The sequence below is a fragment of the Ranitomeya imitator genome, chromosome 5 (genome assembly GCF_032444005.1).
Source record: "Ranitomeya imitator isolate aRanImi1 chromosome 5, aRanImi1.pri, whole genome shotgun sequence".
Classification (NCBI taxonomy): domain Eukaryota; kingdom Metazoa; phylum Chordata; class Amphibia; order Anura; family Dendrobatidae; genus Ranitomeya; species Ranitomeya imitator.
The window spans coordinates 45,851,002-45,871,838 of NC_091286.1; the positions used below are offsets into that span (position 1 = coordinate 45,851,002).

Sequence of the window (20,837 nt, forward strand, 5' to 3'; positions counted from 1 at the left end):
CAGATGGGGCAGAGTGCTGGACACAGATGGGGCAGAGTGCTGGACACAGATGGGGCAGAGTGCTGGACACAGATGGGGCAGAGTGCTGGACACAGATGGGGCAGAGTGCTGGACACAGATGGGGCAGAGTGCTGGACACAGATGGGGCAGAGTGCTGGACACAGATGGGGCAGAGTGCTGGACACAGATGGGGCAGAGTGCTGGACACAGATGGGGCAGAGTGCTGGACACAGATGGGGCAGAGTGCTGGACACAGATGGGGCAGAGTGCTGGACACAGATGGGGCAGAGTGCTGGACACAGATGGGGCAGAGTGCTGGACACAGATGGGGCAGAGTGCTGGACACAGATGGGGCAGAGTGCTGGACACAGATGGGGCAGAGTGCTGGACACAGATGGGGCAGAGTGCTGGACACAGATGGGGCAGAGTGCTGGACACAGATGGGGCAGAGTGCTGGACACAGATGGGGCAGAGTGCTGGACACAGATGGGGCAGAGTGCTGGACACAGATGGGGCAGAGTGCTGGACACAGATGGGGCAGAGTGCTGGACACAGATGGGGCAGAGTGCTGGACACAGATGGGGCAGAGTGCTGGACACAGATGGGGCAGAGTGCTGGACACAGATGGGGCAGAGTGCTGGACACAGATGGGGCAGAGTGCTGGACACAGATGGGGCAGAGTGCTGGACACAGATGGGGCAGAGTGCTGGACACAGATGGGGCAGAGTGCTGGACACAGATGGGGCAGAGTGCTGGACACAGATGGGGCAGAGTGCTGGACACAGATGGGGCAGAGTGCTGGACACAGATGGGGCAGAGTGCTGGACACAGATGGGGCAGAGTGCTGGACACAGATGGGGCAGAGTGCTGGACACAGATGGGGCAGAGTGCTGGACACAGATGGGGCAGAGTGCTGGACACAGATGGGGCAGAGTGCTGGACACAGATGGGGCAGAGTGCTGGACACAGATGGGGCAGAGTGCTGGACACAGATGGGGCAGAGTGCTGGACACAGATGGGGCAGAGTGCTGGACACAGATGGGGCAGAGTGCTGGACACAGATGGGGCAGAGTGCTGGACACAGATGGGGCAGAGTGCTGGACACAGATGGGGCAGAGTGCTGGACACAGATGGGGCAGAGTGCTGGACACAGATGGGGCAGAGTGCTGGACACAGATGGGGCAGAGTGCTGGACACAGATGGGGCAGAGTGCTGGACACAGATGGGGCAGAGTGCTGGACACAGATGGGGCAGAGTGCTGGACACAGATGGGGCAGAGTGCTGGACACAGATGGGGCAGAGTGCTGGACACAGATGGGGCAGAGTGCTGGACACAGATGGGGCAGAGTGCTGGACACAGATGGGGCAGAGTGCTGGACACAGATGGGGCAGAGTGCTGGACACAGATGGGGCAGAGTGCTGGACACAGATGGGGCAGAGTGCTGGACACAGATGGGGCAGGATTGGAAACAGATGGGGCAGAATGGAGACAGATGGGGCAAGATTGGAGACAGATGGGGCAGGATGGATACGATGGAGACAGATGGGGCAGGATGGGGAGATCATATGGGGCAGAATGGATACTCATGAGGGCAGGATGGGAGAACATATGGCTGGAGCCTGGAATGAGACACACGGGGGCTAGGATGGCGAATATTACCATAGGGGCTAATTAAGGGATATTATTATTGCAGTGATGTATTTATTTTATTTTTTGAGTATACTGTTTTAAAAGGGGGGGCGGTCCTGAAACTGTGTAGAGTGATACTATGTTGCCTTCTTCATGTGGTGTAATGTAGAAGTTGGGAAAATTAAGTAATGTGTTCTACAAGCGGAACTCGAGATAACTGTTTTATTTCCTGCAGAGACGAGTCCTGGCTGGATGAAGTGATGGCGGTCTGTGCTGGATGAAAGATGAAGTAAGTGTTACCTATACACTGACACTATACACTGTATACTATATACAGAGCTCCTGTGTACAATGTCACCAGTGATCACTGTATTACCTGTACACAGACACTGCTTACTAATTACAGATCTCCTGTGTATAATGGCACTGATGGTGATAGTATTGTGGGGTTTTTTTTTTTATTACTGATCAGTATTGTAGTAGTCAGTCATTGGTGGTAATATGCGGTCTGGTCATGGTGTAGCGGTATTTGTTCCTTGTATTTTATATTATTCGATCACTGTGGTGGTAATATGTCATCTGGTCATAGTGCTGTGGTATTTGTTCCTTGTATGTAGTATTATTGGTCATTTTAAAAATTGAAAAATAAATAAAAATATACCTAAATTGTATTGCATATTTTAACAAATATTTAGTAGGTTACAGTAGAGTAGGGCCCGGCCAAAAGTGTCTACCGTGTTGTGGTGGCGGCTTAAAAAATCTTTTGGCCAAAACAAAAGCTGCCGGCTATATGTGTGATCTGGTGATGGGAACTGTTAATGTGTGATAGGTGAGAAGTGGAGATTTTCCAAGAGAGCGGTGGGACTGTGGACAGTTCGTGGGGTGGAGCCTGGAGGCGGGGCTGGGGTGGAGCCTGGGCGGAGTTTCAAGGGGGCCCCGAAAATTTTGCCAGTATGGGGCCCCGAAATTTCTAGTGGCAGCCCTGGGATAGCACATGGGGAAGACAGGTCAAAGAAGAAAGCACAGACTGGAGAAGTCAGCACATGGGGAAAGAGAGAGTGGATAGGTGGGTGAGCACATGGGGGGAGAGATTCTCAATGCTGCAAAGCCTGCCAACCAAATCTGATATCGATAATGGCTGGCAGATCAGAGTCAGAAACCATGAAGATGACGAGTGCAGCTCACTTACCATCACTCTGTATAACAATGGCACCGTCCTGGTACACGGGACTGAGGACAATCTGGAGCAATTTGACGACAGATTCCCTGATATTAAACTCCAGGCCCAAACTCACAGAGTACAACAAACCCCAGCCACTGCTGGTGTCTGCAGCACTACAGAGACCTCCAGAGACACCACTGCCCCCAAGGCTTCACACCCCTCACCCGAGACCCTCAGAGACTGTATCTCAACTAGAAAGAGACTTTGTACAGTTTAAGGAAGAACATCTGAGAAACACTGGTGACAGAAATGCTAATGACCCAGCAATTAATGAGATAAACAAACTGAAATGTGAATACAGGACCACTCTGCAGGAAATAAGAGCAGCAATGTGTGAACTGCAGCAGGAAAATGCCAGAGTGTGGCAGGAGATAGAAAAGCTGAAACCACCAACGCCTGGACATCGGAGCCAGGAGGGGGCCATGGAAATGAGGAGTGCAGAGGACATGACCTCCACTGGCCAGGAGGCTGAGAGGCCTAATAAACCCAATATTGAAGAACCTGAGTCTAATAAAAGGGAGACAGAAATAAGAACCACAGAAGAGATAAGAGAACCTGCTACCAGCACAATCTCCAGCACAGACCCCCATCAGCAGCCACATCACACATCCACAACATCACAAAGTCCTGATACCGTCCTCATAATGGACTCAAATGGGAAATACCTGAATACATGGCGGCTATTCCCAGGAAAAAGGGTCAATAAAATCCACTGTGCAACTATTGAGCAGGTGACAGCGGTCTTCAATAATCCACGGTTTAACAAACCAAGCCATATCATTATACACACAGGCACAAACAATCTGCCAGACCAGCACCAGCAGATCTCAGGACAACTTTCCCAACTAGCAAGGACAGCACAACTAAAATTCCCTGACAGCAAAATCATTCTGTCATCTCTGCTCCCAAGAAAGGATATATCCAGCCACACCATCCAGAACATCAACACGGACCTAATTGCAAGAATTAAATCTGTGCCAGGAGTGTTTCTGGCACAACACCCCTCCATAAATCACCATCACCTGTATGACAGCAAACACCTGAATAAACTAGGGGTCAGCCTTCTGGCCAAAGAGCTGAAGGACATTGTGCTAAACAGGGACCCTAGGCCTGGATCCAACACCAACCACAATCTCATGAAAAGACCCTCAACAATGCAAAGGCAGGAAGCCACATCTACATCTAAGGCTAGGTTCCCACTGTGTTAATGGGAACGCGCTAACGGACAGCGTTGCACGGCGAAATTAACACCGTGCAGCGCGTCCGTTAGCGCGCCCATTCACGGCAATGGGAACGCGCTTCAGTAGCGCGTGCCATGTTCGGCATGCGCTAGCGACACGCCTGTGTTTTCTAGCGCGCCGCGGACGCTGCTTGCAGCGTCCGAGGCGCGCCCGCGGTCCGTTCCCCGCTCTCACAGATCGGGGATCTGCGAGAGCGGGGACGTTAACGCGACCCCGAACCGCGGCCCCATTAAAAACATTGCGTTAGCGCAATCCGCTAGCGCTAAACGGATTGCACTAACGCAATGTGACCCTAGCCTAAGGAACCTGGAAACAAACACTCTCACCCAAAATCTGACCATCAGAGGAGAAGACCACCATGTAGGAGACCACCGACCTCACACAGAGACATACAAAACAGAGGCATCCAGAGCAGAGATATACAGAGCAGAGACATGGAGGAGATAAGGACTCTGCTCAACACATTGTGCAGGAAACTAATGTGACTGGATGGAACATCATTACTAAACCAGTCAGAGATCCGGTGTGTCCTACACAGCCACACTCATTACAAGGCATACACACACAAGTGATATATTAAAAAAAAAAAATGACTTCACTTAAAATTAGCAGCTGGAAAATCCAAGGCCTGAACACCTCAGTGTTTGGATGTAAAACAAATGACCCAGATTTTATAAAAAAAAAAAAAAAAAACGAAAAACAGACATTCAGATTCTCCTAGAAACATGGACCAGGGCCGAAAATGAATCCCTGGTGCCCATCGGATACAGGGAAATCTGTGTCCCTGCCCTAAAAAATAAGACAGGGCCGCTGCTCAGGAGGAATATTGATCTGGCATAAAGAAGAGCTCCACCAGTATATCAAACCGGTGAAGAGAGGAGACAGCCACATATGGTTTAAAATCAGCAGCTCCATCCTCACCGCTCAGTCTGATTGCTATGTCTGCGCCATCTATATACCACCACCAGAGTCACCCTACTTCAATCCAGAGAGCTTTGAGATCTTACAAGGAGAAGCTGCCCATTTTCAGGCCCTAGGCAAAGTTCTCATCATCGGAGACCTCAACGCAAGAACTGGGAGGGAAAAAGACTTTCTGACCACGGATGGAGCACATTCTTCTGACCACATTCTTGGAGCAGAGACTGACAGCCATGACTCAATATACATGGAGAGAAACAGCTACGACAGTACAGGCAACAAAAGTGGCAAAAAGATCTTGAACCTATGTAGAAGTTTAGGACTTCATATTCTTAATGGTCGCACCAAGGGAGACTCCCTAGGAAGATACACATTAAACTCCCATGTAGGAAGGAGTGTAGTAGACTACGCCATTACAGATATGGACATCGAAAATATCGGCGGCTTCATAGCCACCCCACAAAGGCACCTGTCAGATCACAGCCAACTTCTTCTGTACACAAAATCTACAGAGAAACCATTGGCACAAAAGCCTCTACAGAGCGGCCTCTTCAACCTGCCCCCCATCCTATAAATGGTCCAAGACGTCGGCAATATAATATCAAGAGGCTCCCAGCAGACCCAGAATACAGGAGATGCTGCACCACTTCTACAACTACGAGTACAAGCCTAACCAAGAAGGAGTGAACCAAGCTACAAAAGACCTCAACGATATATTCTACACCATGGCCGAACTGTCCGACCTAAAAAAAGTTAACAATAAAAGGCCAAAAGAAAAACAGGCCAATGGTTGGTTCGACAGAGAATGTAAAGCCATACGGAAGACCCTGAGAACAGCTTAAAACAAGAAACACAGAGACCCCAACCATCTGCGTCTGAGGAATGCCTACGACACCATACAAAGGCAATACAAAACCATCCTCAAGAGGAAGAAACAGGGTTACATCTCCACCAAAGTTAACCAACTCCAAGACATCCTCCATGACAACTCCTTTCGGAAACTATGGAACCACATGGACACAAAAAACAAGAAAGACATCATCCATATCCAAAATGGCAATATCTGGCTTCAGTACTTCAGAGACCTCTACAAAGACATCCCGAAGGAAGAACTAAACCAAGAACAGAAAAACATAACTGAAAAACTAAAATCTATGGAAGAAAAAGTCAAAAATTTCCAAAACCCACTGGATACACTAATCACACTACAAGAAGTTACAGAGAGAATCTCTTCCATAAGGTGTAGAAAAGCCAGTGGCCCGTATGGAATCCCACCAGAAATGTTGAAATACAGCCCACCGGAAATACAGGCAGCAATGGTTAAACTGTTCAATATTGCGCTGAGTGCTAGCTACTTCCCTCGTACCTGGAATCAAGGCCTCATCTCACCCATTCACAAGAGTGAGGACAGGTATGACCCTGCCAACTATAGAGGAATATGTATCAGCAGCAACCTGGGTAAACTGTTCAATAGCATCTTGAACAAAAGGATCCTTAATTTCCTCACCGAGCATAACGTCCTCAGCCAAAGCCAAGCTGGGTTCATGCCAAACCACCGCACTACCGACCACATCTACAACCTCCACAGCCTCAATCAGAGTCATGTCCACAACACAAAGCACTGTAAGATGTACGCATATTATGTTGATTTCAGAAAGGCTTTTGACTCAGTGTGGCTCTTGGGCCTGTTACTGAAACTGCTGGAGAGCGGAATAGGAGGAAAGACCTATGATGTCATCAAAAGCTCCTACACCGAGAACAGTTGCAGCGTGAGCGTGAATGGTAGAAGAACGGCTTATTTCCAGCAGAGCTGCGGAGTCAGGCAGGGCTGCACCCTAAGCCCAACGCTCTTCAACATTTACATCAATGAGTTGGCCACCGCTCTGGAATCTTCCCCGACACCAGGTCTCACACTCCATGATGCCCAGGTGAAATTCTTGCTGTATGCAGATGACCTACTACTGCTGTCACCAACTGAGAAAGGTCTCCAAGAAAACCTGAAAATCCTGGAGAAATTCAGCTCCACATGGGCACTGCCGATCAATGCAAAGAAAACCAACATTATGGTGTTCCAGAAGAGAATGCCAAGACCGAACCAGCACATTCCATTTGTGCTAAACAACTGCGCTCTTACAGAAACGGACAAATACACCTACCTGGGCTTGGAAATTCACCAGTCAGGGAGCTTGAAACAAGCCATAGAGACCCTGAAGGACAAGGCCTGCAAAACCTTCTATGCCATCCGAAGGAAACTCTACCATCTGAAGCCGCCAGTGAGGGTCTGGCTAAAAATCTTCGATGCCATAATCACCCCAATCCTCCTGTAAGGCAGTGAAGTCTGGGGCCCTCACACATACCCAGACTGGTCAAAGTGGGATTCCAGTCCAACAGAAATATTCCACCTGGAATTCTGTAAACACCTTCTCCAGGTCCATCGGAGCACTACCAAAAATGCCTGTCGGGTTGAGCTGGGCAGATTCTCACTGCAACTAGCAGTCCTGAAGAGGGTGCTATCCTACCAGGCTCACCTACAGAGTAGCAACCTAAGCTCCAATCACCATAAAGCCATGCTACATATAAGTGGTCCCCACAAAACAGGACCCCCAAAACAACTCACCCAAACCCAACCTGACCGCACCGTCAACCAAAACAACCTGACAAATGTCACAATCAGGAAGATGGTAGAGGAGGGACAGGAGAAATACGTCAGTGTCTGGAGGAACGAGATCAGCATCTCACAGAAATTGACTGTGTACCAGAGTGTACAGAGAGACTACAGACTGGCTCCATTATCTGGAGAAACTCTCGGATCCCAGAGACCGCCAGATCCTGAGCGGGTATAGACTCAGTGCCCAAAATCTGGCCATCGAGGTTGGTCGGCACAGACTGAGCTACAAGCCCAGAGAAGACAGACTGTGCCTACACTGAGACCTGGAGGCCCTGGAGGATGAGACCCACTTCCTGCTACACTGCCCTAAATACTCAGCAGTGAGGGACACTCACTTCAGAAAACTCTCCGATCTCTTCCCGGATTTCAGCTCCATGAAGGAGGAAGAGAAAACATATATCCTGCTGGGGAAAGAAGAGAGCGCGGTGGAGATAGCAGCGCAGTATGTGAGCGCGTGCCATAGACAGCGAGAAAGACAACCATGATATGCCATGGACTTCCTTTGCCCCAGCCTGTACCCCATCCATCGTTCCCACAGTCCCCACCCGTTATCCCCACAATCTCTACTCCCTATTCCCTACTGTACTTGTGCTTTGGCAAAACTAATGTTTATTTGGTCCTGCCAATAAAGCTTCTTTGAATTGAATTGAATACTGTCCCATCATCCGGCTACCTGTCCGTCACTGCAGCAGGCATAGCCTGATGGGACTAGTAGTCCCATCGGACGATACCTGCCTACATATAGACCCCCACACACAGCCCCGCTGGTTCACATAGCCTGGCTTATCTACTTCTGAGTCTGACAATCTGATGGAGGGAGGTTGTGAACCGTGACAGAGCTGTGCAGCACCAGCATGTGGGGGATGGGGGGGCTATCTGTGTGGGAGGAATACAGAAAACCCAGAAGAAACCCACAGAATCACAAGGAGAACATACAAACTATGCAGAATGGTGGGATCTGAACTGGGTACCTCAATGGTGGAAAACAGTGCTACTAACCACTGAGCCAACATCCTGCAGTCAAACTCTTGATAGCTGTGGCTCTATATTCTCCTCCAGAGGAGCACAAAAAACATCCGAGCAGACTGTATTTAGCAGGTTTTTCAAACTCCCATAGAAGTGAATGTATAGACATGCGAATGTGCGGCCACTCCACGTTCACAGCGGCCACGAGGGTCATGTGCGCTATTAAAATATTATATTCTGCCATAAATTTTAAGATGGGAATAACAGTTTTTTTGGTGGGTAAGTGTTCTGCAAAACTTTCTTAAAGCTGTAAAGGGGAGCTATCATCTGACTCGCGCTGCCCGCCATATTTTTCAGAAGCCGGCTGTGGACTGTGTCTCAGCAGACTACTCCTAATCAAGTCTCTGATGGCTTCTCCCCACCCCACTCCCATTGACTGACAGGTCTCTATGTGTGTACATACTGATTTCAGAGAGACCCGTCAGTCATAGTTACTGGGGCGGGGAGAAGCCGCTGAAGACCATGATGTTTTTTTATAGTTACTTACTGCTGCCGGTTACTGCTCCAAGCCCCAGCAATGTGTGTGTCCGACTCCCAGCACAGCAGGCAGCAGGTCAGGAGACAGGACACCGCGTCTGCACCTCAGCCCGGGCCAGGTGGTAACAGTCACCTGCCAGGCACGCTGCACATTAGCTTGTTTGTGACACTGTCTGCACTATCAGCACGTGTCAGAGCAGGGATTGCAGGGAGAGTCGGCACCACGTGTTCTAACTTCTGACTGCCGCGCTGCCACCCCCTGTCTTTAGGAATGCTCCGCCGCTTGAGGCAAATTATTCATCTTGCCTCATGATAGCAGCGCCACAGCTCACAGCATGCACGTTGTAAGGATTCACAGTGTGCAGTCAGTGAATGCAGACTTGTACCCCAAGTCCCGATAACCACTTTAAAGCAGGTCTATCACCAGATTTCACAATACAACCTGAGACATTACTAAAATACATCTCTTTGAGCTGATGAGGGTGGTGTAATTACCTGGTAAATCCATGTCAGAATGGCTGCATAATCTGCACGACTCATAAAATGTTCTTTTGTAATACTAGGAAGGAAAACTATCTAAAAAAAAATTATACAGTCATTCTGACATGGATTTTCAAGGTAAGTACACCAGCCTCATTGGGTCTAAGATCAAGTTACTATCGTATGTAGGTCGCTTTGTGAAATTTGGTGAAAGATCCGCATCACATACAGGGCAGTCGACAACTCAAGGTCTTACAGTACATCAATGGTGCAGTTTCGATTGCAGTAGGACATGAGCAGGTTACATTTCCAGTGTGTACACATACTTTACCTTTACTACTCTATTCTGTCAGCAGTGGACGTGTTCAGTATGTGACCTGTGGAGAGACATGGAAAAGTTAGAGAGAGTAAGAGGGGTCCCTCATCTATCCCTCACTATGGAGGACGCACCATGTCTGTGCATTATATAACTATGGGCGGTTTGTTTTTTGGGAGGATTGTTTAAGTTATACAAGTTTTAAAGAGAACCGGTCCTCAGGAACGTCCATCCAGAATGGCGTTGGATTTAATATCTTTAGTGTAAAAATCTGCAGCCAGGTTCTCTTTAAATCATCATGCTAAATTTCAGCTTCCTCGGTGCTTTGGGCAGGATGGGTTTTCGGCTCAGAGGGCTCAGTCACGGCCCCTCCGCTGCTTCTGTTGCATTCATCATCATGCATCCATATAAATTTTGAGCCGGAACCGCCTTAGCTGTATGTAGTGCTCTCGCTGGTGGCAGCCTTCATAAGCATGATGCCGGCGCACGCGCAGATTGACCTCAGCCGCTCTTCATGAAAATGGCGCATGTGCAGAATGAGATCTCGGCTCAGTGACGGAGGTCGATCTGCGAATGCACCGGCGCCATTTTCATGAAGGCCACCACCAGCGAGAGCGTTGCCCACAGCTAAGACAGAGCCAGCCCAAAATGTAAATGAGTGCAACAGGGACAGCGGAGGGGCCGTGGCTGAGCCCTCTGAGCCGCCCAAGACACACAGTGCAGCTCCAAAGCACCCGAAATGTATTATGATGCTTTAAGGAAAAACAGGCTGCAGATTTTTACACTAAAGGTATGTATTAAATCAGTATTGCACTATATAGTCAAAATCATGCTCTCCTGCAAAACCAAGCCTGTGGAGAACATAAGTACCAATATAGAAGCTCTGAGGGCCTTCATCAGGATTCCGGCTGCCATTGGATCCCATCGGCACCCTGCAGCTGCATCACGGGGGGTTGGGGCCATCAGCGCACAAAACAAAGATCATTTTAATTAGAGGATTTTACAATCGGCCTGACATGGATTCTAAAAGTAAATACACCAGCCTCATCAAATTAAGTATGTAAAGAGATCTAAACATTACAATTCTAAACGTGAATGACACCATCAAGCCTGTAACAATCCAACCTATTACAATACCATTATTTATCCCAGATAATGAAATAGAGAAATTCCAGAATTTTTGTTTTAGGTCATCTTGCCCAAAAATATGAAATAAAGAGTGATTAAAAAACTGCAAGTATACAAAAAGCAGCAAAAAAAAACTAAAAGCTTTTCCTTTAAAAAAAAAAACACAGGTTTCAACAGTTCCATCTTCCGGAAAAAAAAAAAAAAGGTATGGCTCACAAAATCTAGCAAAAGAAACCACAATGTTGGAATTATTTTGTTTACAGTAGTAAAATATAAGAAAACTATATCTAGATTTCGTATCACAATGATCGTACCGAGCCACACAGTGAACATTGTATAAATGAAGCCAAAAAATTATCCACAAAAGTTTATGGAATTGCTGTTTTTTTTTTATTCCATTCTATCCCACAAAGTTTTTTCAGTACATGATAATAATAATAATATTTACTATTATTATTATTATTAAAACAGCAAGCCCTCATATGACTGCCACCACAAAAATAAAAAAAACTGCGACTCTCAGAAAGCGGAGATGAAAAAAGGCAAAAACTGGAAGCGACAAGAATGAAAGAATAGAAAAGGCACAGGGGGCTTAAAAAAGTACAAAAAAAAATAAAAAAGGATAAAAAAAAAACAAAACAAAACAAAAAACAACATAACATAAATAAAAGAGAGAAGTAACATAAGACTTACACTTCCAGGGGTAGAAAACAATGTCTGCACGCCCAGACCAGACCTGAAGACATATTCTAGAATCTCCATCTTGGGGCGGTTTTCTAGAGCTCATTAGGCAATGTGGTGTTGGCTATTGGCCAGTGAGGGGGTGACAAGGATGAACCAGGAATAGGATCACGGATGGTCCTCTACTCCACCCTCCACTAGAAGACTTTTTAGTAGATGGGGGATGAGCATTTGACCATCCTTTGAAGTGCCAGAGAGGAGACACATGTGAAATGTCACACTGCTCTACAAACCCTAATTCCTATGGTCCAATATACCCATGGCCTGCGATAAAATCCCTGGTCAGTGGACAGGGTTAAGGCTCCAGGCTTCAAGGAGAACAGGAAATCTCAAAATATTTGTGTAGGAGCAGGTCCCACAGTTATGGTTTGGCTGATAAGGTCACAAAAGTGCAGACAGGGAGCAGGTGAGGCCCAAGCCCTACATGACTTGTGTTGAAGTCAATGAGGATTTTTTGGTGCGCCCAATGGCAATGATTAGAGGGCGTCGCAACGCTAAACCCCGATGGATCAGCCAAACGTTATATTTCAACATGGACCAAAAAAAACAAAACAAGATCTCCGTCCATTTGGTGGATAAGACACATTGGATTACATCGCCTTCTCATCTTACAAAATTAAAGGGGTTGCCCAAACTTCTCAATCAGGATCACACTGTTCTCCTGTCTCCTGGTTTCCTGCTTGCCAGGGGGGTTCCTGAATGATTGACAGCTTGGACGAACCACATAGTTGAGTCACTGGCCCAAACTGTGCAATCTCCGATGCTGCAAGCAGAGGCGACTTTGCAGAGATGGAGGAACTCAGCCTTAAAGCAATCCAGAGGTTTCAGGGCGGCGCTTACAAGCTCTATTGGAAACAGCTTGTAAGACCTGCGCCCTTTGCCTAGGAGATTGCCAACTGCTGCCAGACTGCAGTGGTGGCCGGTATCCCAGACAAAGAACAGTAAACATTACCATTTGGAAAGGATTTTTAAATTGCAAAGTTGGTTTTATTTTTTATTGCGTTACAACTTCAACAGATAGGCTATCTACTTTTTGGTCTATTAAATGGGTTGTCCGTGCCTTAGATATTGATGACCTGGACTTAGAATATATCATCAACATCCAGTATCTCCACTGATCACCTGTCAGCAGTTCCCACAGCTGCACACAGTACACACACAGTACACACATGGTCACATACAGTACACACACACAGTACACACACGGCCGCACACAGTACACACAAAGTCCACACATGGTCACATACAGTACACACACACTACACACGCGGCCGCACACAGTACACACACAGTACACAGTAGACACACACACAGCCACATACAGTACACACGCGGCCGCATACAGTACACACATACACAGTACACATACGGCTGAACACACACACAGTACACGCACACAGAACACGCATGGCCACATACAGTACACACACACAGTACACACACGGCTGCACACAGTACACACACAGTCCCCGCACACAGTACACACACACAGTACACACACGGCCACATACAGTACACACACACACACACACACAGTACACACCACGGCCACATACAGTACACACACAGCCGCACACAGTATATGCACACTGTACACAGTACATACACGGCTGCAAACAGTACAGGCACACAGTACACGCACACAGTACACATACAGTACACACACGGCCGCACACAGTACACACACAGTACACACATAGTACACACACAGCTGCACACAGTACACACACACACACACACACAGTACACATTCAGTACACACATGGCCGCACAGTACCCAGAGTACACACACACACACGGCCACATACAGTACACACATGGCCGCACACAGTACACACACGTAGTACACGCACACTGTACACACACAGTACACACACATAGTACACACACATAGTATACACACACAGTACACACACGGCCACATAGAGTATACACACGCACATACAGTGTACACGCACACACAGTCGAGATGGTTTGGGGTGAGCAAAAGGGCCAACAAGTGCTAAGCATCTCTGGGAACTCCTTCAAGATTGTTGGAAGACCATTCCCGGTGACTACCTCTTGAAGCTCATCAAGAGAATGCCAAGAGTGTGCAAAGCAGTCATCAAAGCAAAAGGTGACTACTTTGAAGAACCTAGAATATAAGACATAATTTCAGTTGTTTCACACTTTTTTGTTAAGTATATAATTCCACATGTGTTAAAGGGAACCTGTCACCCCGTTTTTTCAGATTGAGATATAAATACTGTTAAATAGGGCCTGCGCTGTGCGTTACAATAGTGTATGTAGTGTACCCTGATTCCCCACCTATGGTGAGAAATACATTACGCCGTTTTCGCCTGTCAATCAGGCTGGTCAGGTCGGGTGGGCGTGGTGACATCGCTCTTTTCTTCCCCAGCTTTCCGTTGGTGGCGTAGTGGTGTGCGCATGTCCAAGTTCCGAATTCCCTGCGCGCACGTGAAGACACAGCGCGCGATCTGCGCTGTCATCCCTTTCATCGGTGGGGCGGCCATCTTCCTGGGGCCGCGCGTGCGCACATAGAGTGCTCTGCTGCACGGAGCTTCAGGAAAATGGCCGCGGGATGCCGCGCGTGCGCAGAAGAGATCGCGGCGGCCATTTTCCCAAAGCACTCTATCTGCGCACGCACGGCCCCAAGAAGATGGCCGCCCCCACCGATGAAAGGGATGACAGCGCAGATCGCGCGCTGCTTGTTCACGTGCCCACAGTGGATTAGTCACTTCAACATGCGCACACCACAACGCCACCAACGTAAAGCTGAGGAAGAAACAGCGCTGTGAACACGCCCACCCGACCTGACCAGCCTGATTGACAGGCGAAAACGGCGACTTTGGTAATGTATTTCTCAGCATAGGTGGGGAATCAGGGTACACTACATACACTATAGTAACACACAGCGCAGGCCCTATTTAACAGTATTTATATCTCAATCTGAAAAAACGGGGTGACCGGTTCCCTTTAATTCATAGTTTTGATGCCTTCAGTGTAAATGTACAATTTTCATAGTCATGAAAATACAGAAAAATCTTGAAATGAGAAGGCGTGTCCAAACTTTTGGTCTGTACTGTATATCCTTCCCATGATTCGAAAAACGCAACATTTTACAGTTCTAGCGGAGTGGATGAGATTTATAGAAATCTCCTTCCCACTGTACTTTTTTTTATTTAACGTAAACTGCCCTGTAGTGCGCGTTTCAAATCCGCAACATGTCAATTTCTCTTGTGGGTACGCGGAGTTGCATTAGATGCTGAAAATCAGCAGGTCAAAAACGCACCATTGTATTTAGTGGGTTTCTGTGGCAGAAACGCATCAAAAAACGCACGTAATCTGCACTTAAGTATATCAATATTGTTTTGATAAAGCGAAAACTAAGAAGTATCAAAAACAAAGCAGCCTTACTTAAAACATAGACTAGAAGACAAGAAAAATTTGACTGGACACCTCCTCCTAGCCGCAGCACCAATTTGGACCAAATATCTTGCCTCATTTAGACATTTGGTGCAGTCCACGATACTGGGCAAGAACAGAAAGGAAACACCTAACACCAGTGTGCAGGAGAGAAGGGACATTCACAGCCTGAAGAACATCCAGGAGATCACTATTAAGCCTGTGGATAAAGGTGCTGCCACAGTCCTTCTGAATACAACTGACCTACACGAAAGAAGCACACAGACAGCTGACGGACATACACTACTACACCAAACTGGATGATGACCCAACTCCAAAATAAACCTGAAAAATCCCAGGATAGGAATTTTCTATATGCTTCTCAAGATCCATAAGCCAGGAAGGGCAATCATCTCAGGGGTGAGAACAATCACTGAAATAATCTCAGAGTGGGTAGAAAAATGTCCTTAAACCGCTGGTAAGGAAGATGGACAGCTATTTACAGGACACCATGGACCCTTTAAAGCTATCTACAATACATCCTCTCCCTAAGAATGCCATCTTAGCCACCATGGATGAGAAATCTCTATATTCAAACATCCCAGATGAAGATGGACTATCCGCCTGCCAAATGTTTCCTGAAGCTAATGAGATCCCTTCTAAGGGTATGTTCACACGTTCAGGATTTCCATCCTTTTTTTTTCCTGACTGTTTTTTAAAAAACTGCAGCTCTTGGCAGAAAACGCAGGTCCTTTTTTTGGTCCTTTTTTGGTCCGTTTTTGATGCGTTTTTTGATGCGTTTTTTGATGCAGTTTTCTAGCCAGAGTCTGTGTGTTTTCTAGGAATTTTTTTTAGGGTTAAAATGGCTGAAAATACCCTAACCCTACCCCTACCCCTAACCCTACCCCTAACCCTAACCCTACCCCTAACCCTACCCCTAACCCTACCCCTAACCCTACCCCTAACCCTACCCCTAACCCTACCCCTAACCCTAACCCTAACCCTACCCCTAACCCTACCCCTATTCTAACCTTAGTGAAAAAAAAAAAAAAAAAAATTCTTTATTTTTTTTATTGTCCCTACCTATGGGGGTGACAAAGGGGGGGGGGTGTCATTTACTATTTTTTTATTTTGATCACTGAGATAGGTTATATCTCAGTGATCAAAATGCACTTTGGAACGAATCTGCCGGCCGGCAGATTCGGCGGGCGCACTGCGCATGCGCCCGCCATTTTGCAAGATGGCGGCGCCCAGGGAGAAGACGGCCGGACGGACACCGGGACGCCGGGTGAGTATAAGGGGGGGAGATTAGGGCACGGGGGGGGCATCAGAGCACTGGGGGGGGCATCGGAGCACTGGGGGGGGCATCGGAGCACGGGGGGGCGGGATCAGAACACGGGGGGGAGCAGCCACACTCCGCCCACGCACTTCCGCCCGCTCCCCGCACTTCCTGCTGCAGCGGTTCTGCACATCAAACCGCAGTAAAACCCGCAGATATATTTTTGATCTGCGGGTTTTACTGCGGTTTGGACCTCACAATGGAGGTCTATGGGTGCAGAACCGCTGCGGCTCCGGAAAAAGAATTGACATGCTCCTTCTTTTTTCCGGGAGCTATTCAGCGCGTCTTTTTTTTTACAATTTCCGGACCATGTGCACAGTGTGTCCTGTTTTCCATAGGGTACAGTGTACTGTACCCTGCATGGAAAACAGCTGCGGAACCGCAGCGGCAAAACCGCCGCGGTTCCGCGGTAAAAAACGCACTGTGTGAACATGGCCTTAGTCTGTATTAAGAGTTACCAGATTTATCCTTACACAACTTTTTTTCTTTTGAGAAGGAGATATATCTACAATGCACGGGAACTGCTAGGGGCAGCAAAATGGTACCACAGTATGCCAAACTTTTCATGGCTAAACTTGAAAATTACTTTTTAGCGTCCCGCTCCATCAAACCCTTGGCCTATTGCTGTTATATCGATGAACAAGAACTTCTAAAATTCCATGAAAATGACAATGCATTTCAATCCACAATAAACTTGATATTGGACCACTCAAAAACAGAAATCTAATTTCTGGATACCACCATAAAAATTCAAAATGGTTCAAACCAGACATCGGTGTTTCAGAAACCAATTGATCGTCCTACAGACCTCAGATGGGACAGCTTCTACCCAAAACACATTAAAAAGTCCATCGTCTAAAGCAGTGTCCACAACTCCGGTCCTCAAGAGCCACCAACAGGTCATGTTTTCAGGATTTCCTTAGTATTGCACAGATGATGGAATTATTGCCTGTGCAGGTGATGCAATTATCACCTGTGTAATACTAAGGAAATCCTGAGAACATGACCTGTTGGTGGCTCTTGAGGACAGGAGTTGGGGAACACTGGTCTACAGCCAGGCCTTTAGATAGAATCGCATCTGTTCCAGCTCAAAGAACAGGGATGAACACTTAGTCTTGTTTTAAAGATCCAACAACAGAATCTCACACCAAAATATGTGTGAGAAAAAACGAGGAGATCCCCAAATACTAATAAAACCAATATTTATTAATAAGTTGTAAAAACACATACAAATAAAAAAAGCAAAAAGCCGGATTACGTACCGGTAATGCTCTTTTAATGAGCCACGACAGCACCCACTTTGAGAGAGGGACCCGCCCATAGGAACAGGAAACCTACAGAGATAAAAGGACGGTCCCCCTCTCCTCCTCAGTTGTTTTTCAGAGTACGAGAGGAACCGCCGTTGTTAAAATTAGTGTACATCCTTAATTACAAGTATATCTTATCATATCTATAATCACCCATACGAATATTTTAGTATTAATAAACGTACATATCTACAAGGGTGGGAAGTGACAGGGTGCTGTCGTGGCTCATTAAAAGAGCATTACCGGTACGTAATCCGGCTTTTTACCCCTCGCCACGACAGCACCCACTTTGAGAGACTTTCAGAGAACCTTCACCTGGGTGGGATTACCGTACTAAGGACGGCTCTCCCGAATGCCAAGTCAGAGGTGGAAGACAGATCAAGTCTATAGTGTTTATAGAATGTTGAAGGCGACGACCAGGTTGCGGCCTTACATATAAGTTCGATGGAGATGTCTTTATTCTCCGCCCATGAGGATGATACGGCTCGAGCTGAATGCGCCTTTACTCCCTCTGGAGGATCTTTGCCTTTTGACAAGTACAGTTAGGTCCATATATATTTGGACAGAGACAACATTTTTCTAATTTTGGTTATAGACATTACCACAATGAATTTTAAACAAAACAATTCAGATGCAGTTGAAGTTCAGACTTTCAGCTTTCATTTGAGGGTATCCACATTAAAATTGGATGAAGGGTTTAGGAGTTTCAGCTCCTTAACATGTGCCACCCTGTTTTTAAAGGGACCAAAAGTAATTGGACAGATTCAATAAATTTAAATAAAATGTTCATTTTTAGTACTTGGGTTGAAAACCCTTTGTTGGCAATGACTGCCTGAAGTCTTGAACTCATGGACATCACCAGACTCTGTGTTTCCTCCTTTTTGATGCTCTGCCAGGCCTTCACTGAGGTGGTTTTCAGTTGCTGTTTGTTTGTGGGCCTTTCTGTCTGAAGTTTTTAACAAGTGAAATGCATGCTCAATTGGGTTGAGATCAGGTGACTGACTTGGCCATTCAAGAATATTCCACTTCTTTGCTTTAATAAACTCCTGGGTTGCTTTGGCTTTATGTTTTGGGTCATTGTCCATCTGTAGTATGAAACGACGACCAATCAGTTTGGCTGCATTTGGCTGGATCTGAACACATAGTATGTCTCTGAATACCTCAGAATTCATTGGGCTGCTTCTGTCCTTTCTGTCCTGTGTCACATCATCAATAAACACTAGTGACCCAGTGCCACTGGCAGCCATGCATGCCAAAGCCATCACACTGCCTCCGCCGTGTTTTACAGATGATGTGGTATGCTTTGGATCATGAGCTGTACCACGCCTTCGCCATACTTTTCTCTTTCCATCATTCTGGTAGAGGTTGATGTTGGTTTCATCTGTCCAAAGAATGTTCTTCCAGAACTGTGCTGGCTTTTTTAGATGTTTTTTAGCAAAGTCCAGTCGAGCCTTTTTCTTCTTGATGCTTATGAGTGGCTGCACCGTGTAGTGAACCCTCTGTATTTACTTTCATGCAGTCTTCTCTTTATGGTAGATTTGGATATTGATACGCCGACCTCCTGGAGAGTGTTGGTCACTTGGTTGGCTGTTGTGAAGGGGTTTCTCTTCACCATGGAGATTATTCTGCGATCATCCACCACTGTTGTCTTCCTTGGGAGCCCAGGTCTTTTTGCATTGATGAGTTCACCAGTGCTTTCTTTCTTTCTCAGGATGTACCAAACTGTAGATTTTGCCACTCCTAATATTGCAGCAATTTCTCGGATGGGTTTTTTTCTGTTTTCGCAGCTTAAGGATGGCTTGTTTCACCTGCATGGAGAGCTCCTTTGGCCACATGTTTACTTCACAGCAAAACCTTCCAAATGCATGGACCACACCTCAAATCAACTCCAGGCCTTTTATCTGCTTAATTGAGAATGACATAATGAAGGGACTGCCCACACCTGTCCATGAAGTAGCCTTGGAGTCAATTGTCCAATTACTTTTGGTCCCTTTAAAAACAGGGTGGCACATGTTAAGTAGCTGAAACTCCTAAACCCTTCATCCAATTTTAATGTGGATACCCTCAAATGAAAGCTGAAAGTCTCAACTTCAACTGCATCTGAATTGTTTTGTTTAAAATTCATTGTGGTAATGTCTATGACCAAAATTAGCAAAATGTTGTCTCTGTCCAAATATATATGGACCTAACTGTATGCAAGACAGATGGCATCTTTGATCCATCGAGACAAGGTAGCTTTTGTGACCCCGTAGCCTTTTCGATGACCCTGAAAAGAGAAAAACAGAGCCCTACTCTGTCTGTAGGACTGGGTTCTCTCTATGTAGCTCAGGACCGCTCTTTTTACATCCAACATATGTAGCATCTCTTCCTCTGAATTTGCTGGATTATCATAAAAGGAAGGTAGAAAAATTTCTTGGGATCTATGGTATTTTGTAGCTACTTTAGGGAGATATAAAGGATCGAGTTTGAGAACTACTCTGTCCTGATATGTCATTAGGAACGGAGGATCTATGGAAAGAGCTTGGATATCTCCCACTCTTCTGGCAGAGGTCAAGGCTATTAATAAAGCTACCTTGTATGTAATATTTTTTAAAGGGATAGAATGCAAGGGCTCAAAGGGAGGTCCCGTTAAGGCATCTAGGACTAAATTCAAATCCCAGGGAGGCAAACGTGGGACATGTACTGGTGTACATCTTTCACATGCTCTAATAAATCTTTTTATCCATCTATTAGCAGCAATATTAGCACTATAAAGGGCTCCCAGGGCAGATACTTGAACCCTCAAAGTATTGACTGATAACCCCAGCTCATGGCCTTTTTGTAAAAATTCAAGGATAGCATTAATAGGAACCTTGCTGGAAAAAGGTTTTGTATAGAAGTCGAGGAATTTTCTCCATATCCTACTATATATTATAGTTGTAGACTTTTTTCTGCTTAAC

General features: G+C 46.5%; 1 protein-coding gene across 3 annotated transcripts in view; it reads right to left on the minus strand.

Moving 5' to 3' along the window:
• Positions 1-20,837, minus strand: part of SRBD1 (S1 RNA binding domain 1) — a 268,478-nt gene that overhangs the window by 231,237 nt on the left and 16,404 nt on the right. Inside the window, exons 2-3 of one of the 3 annotated variants that reach the window (XM_069768625.1) lie at positions 10,849-10,916; positions 9,994-10,039 (exon numbers count right to left, since the gene is read on the minus strand). The gene's annotated coding sequence lies outside the window, so the exon portion shown is untranslated. Of the gene's footprint in view, positions 1-9,993; positions 10,040-10,848; positions 10,917-17,853; positions 17,971-20,837 lie in introns of those variants that run through there. The other 2 variants (XM_069768626.1, XM_069768624.1) reach the window with 2 other exon arrangements.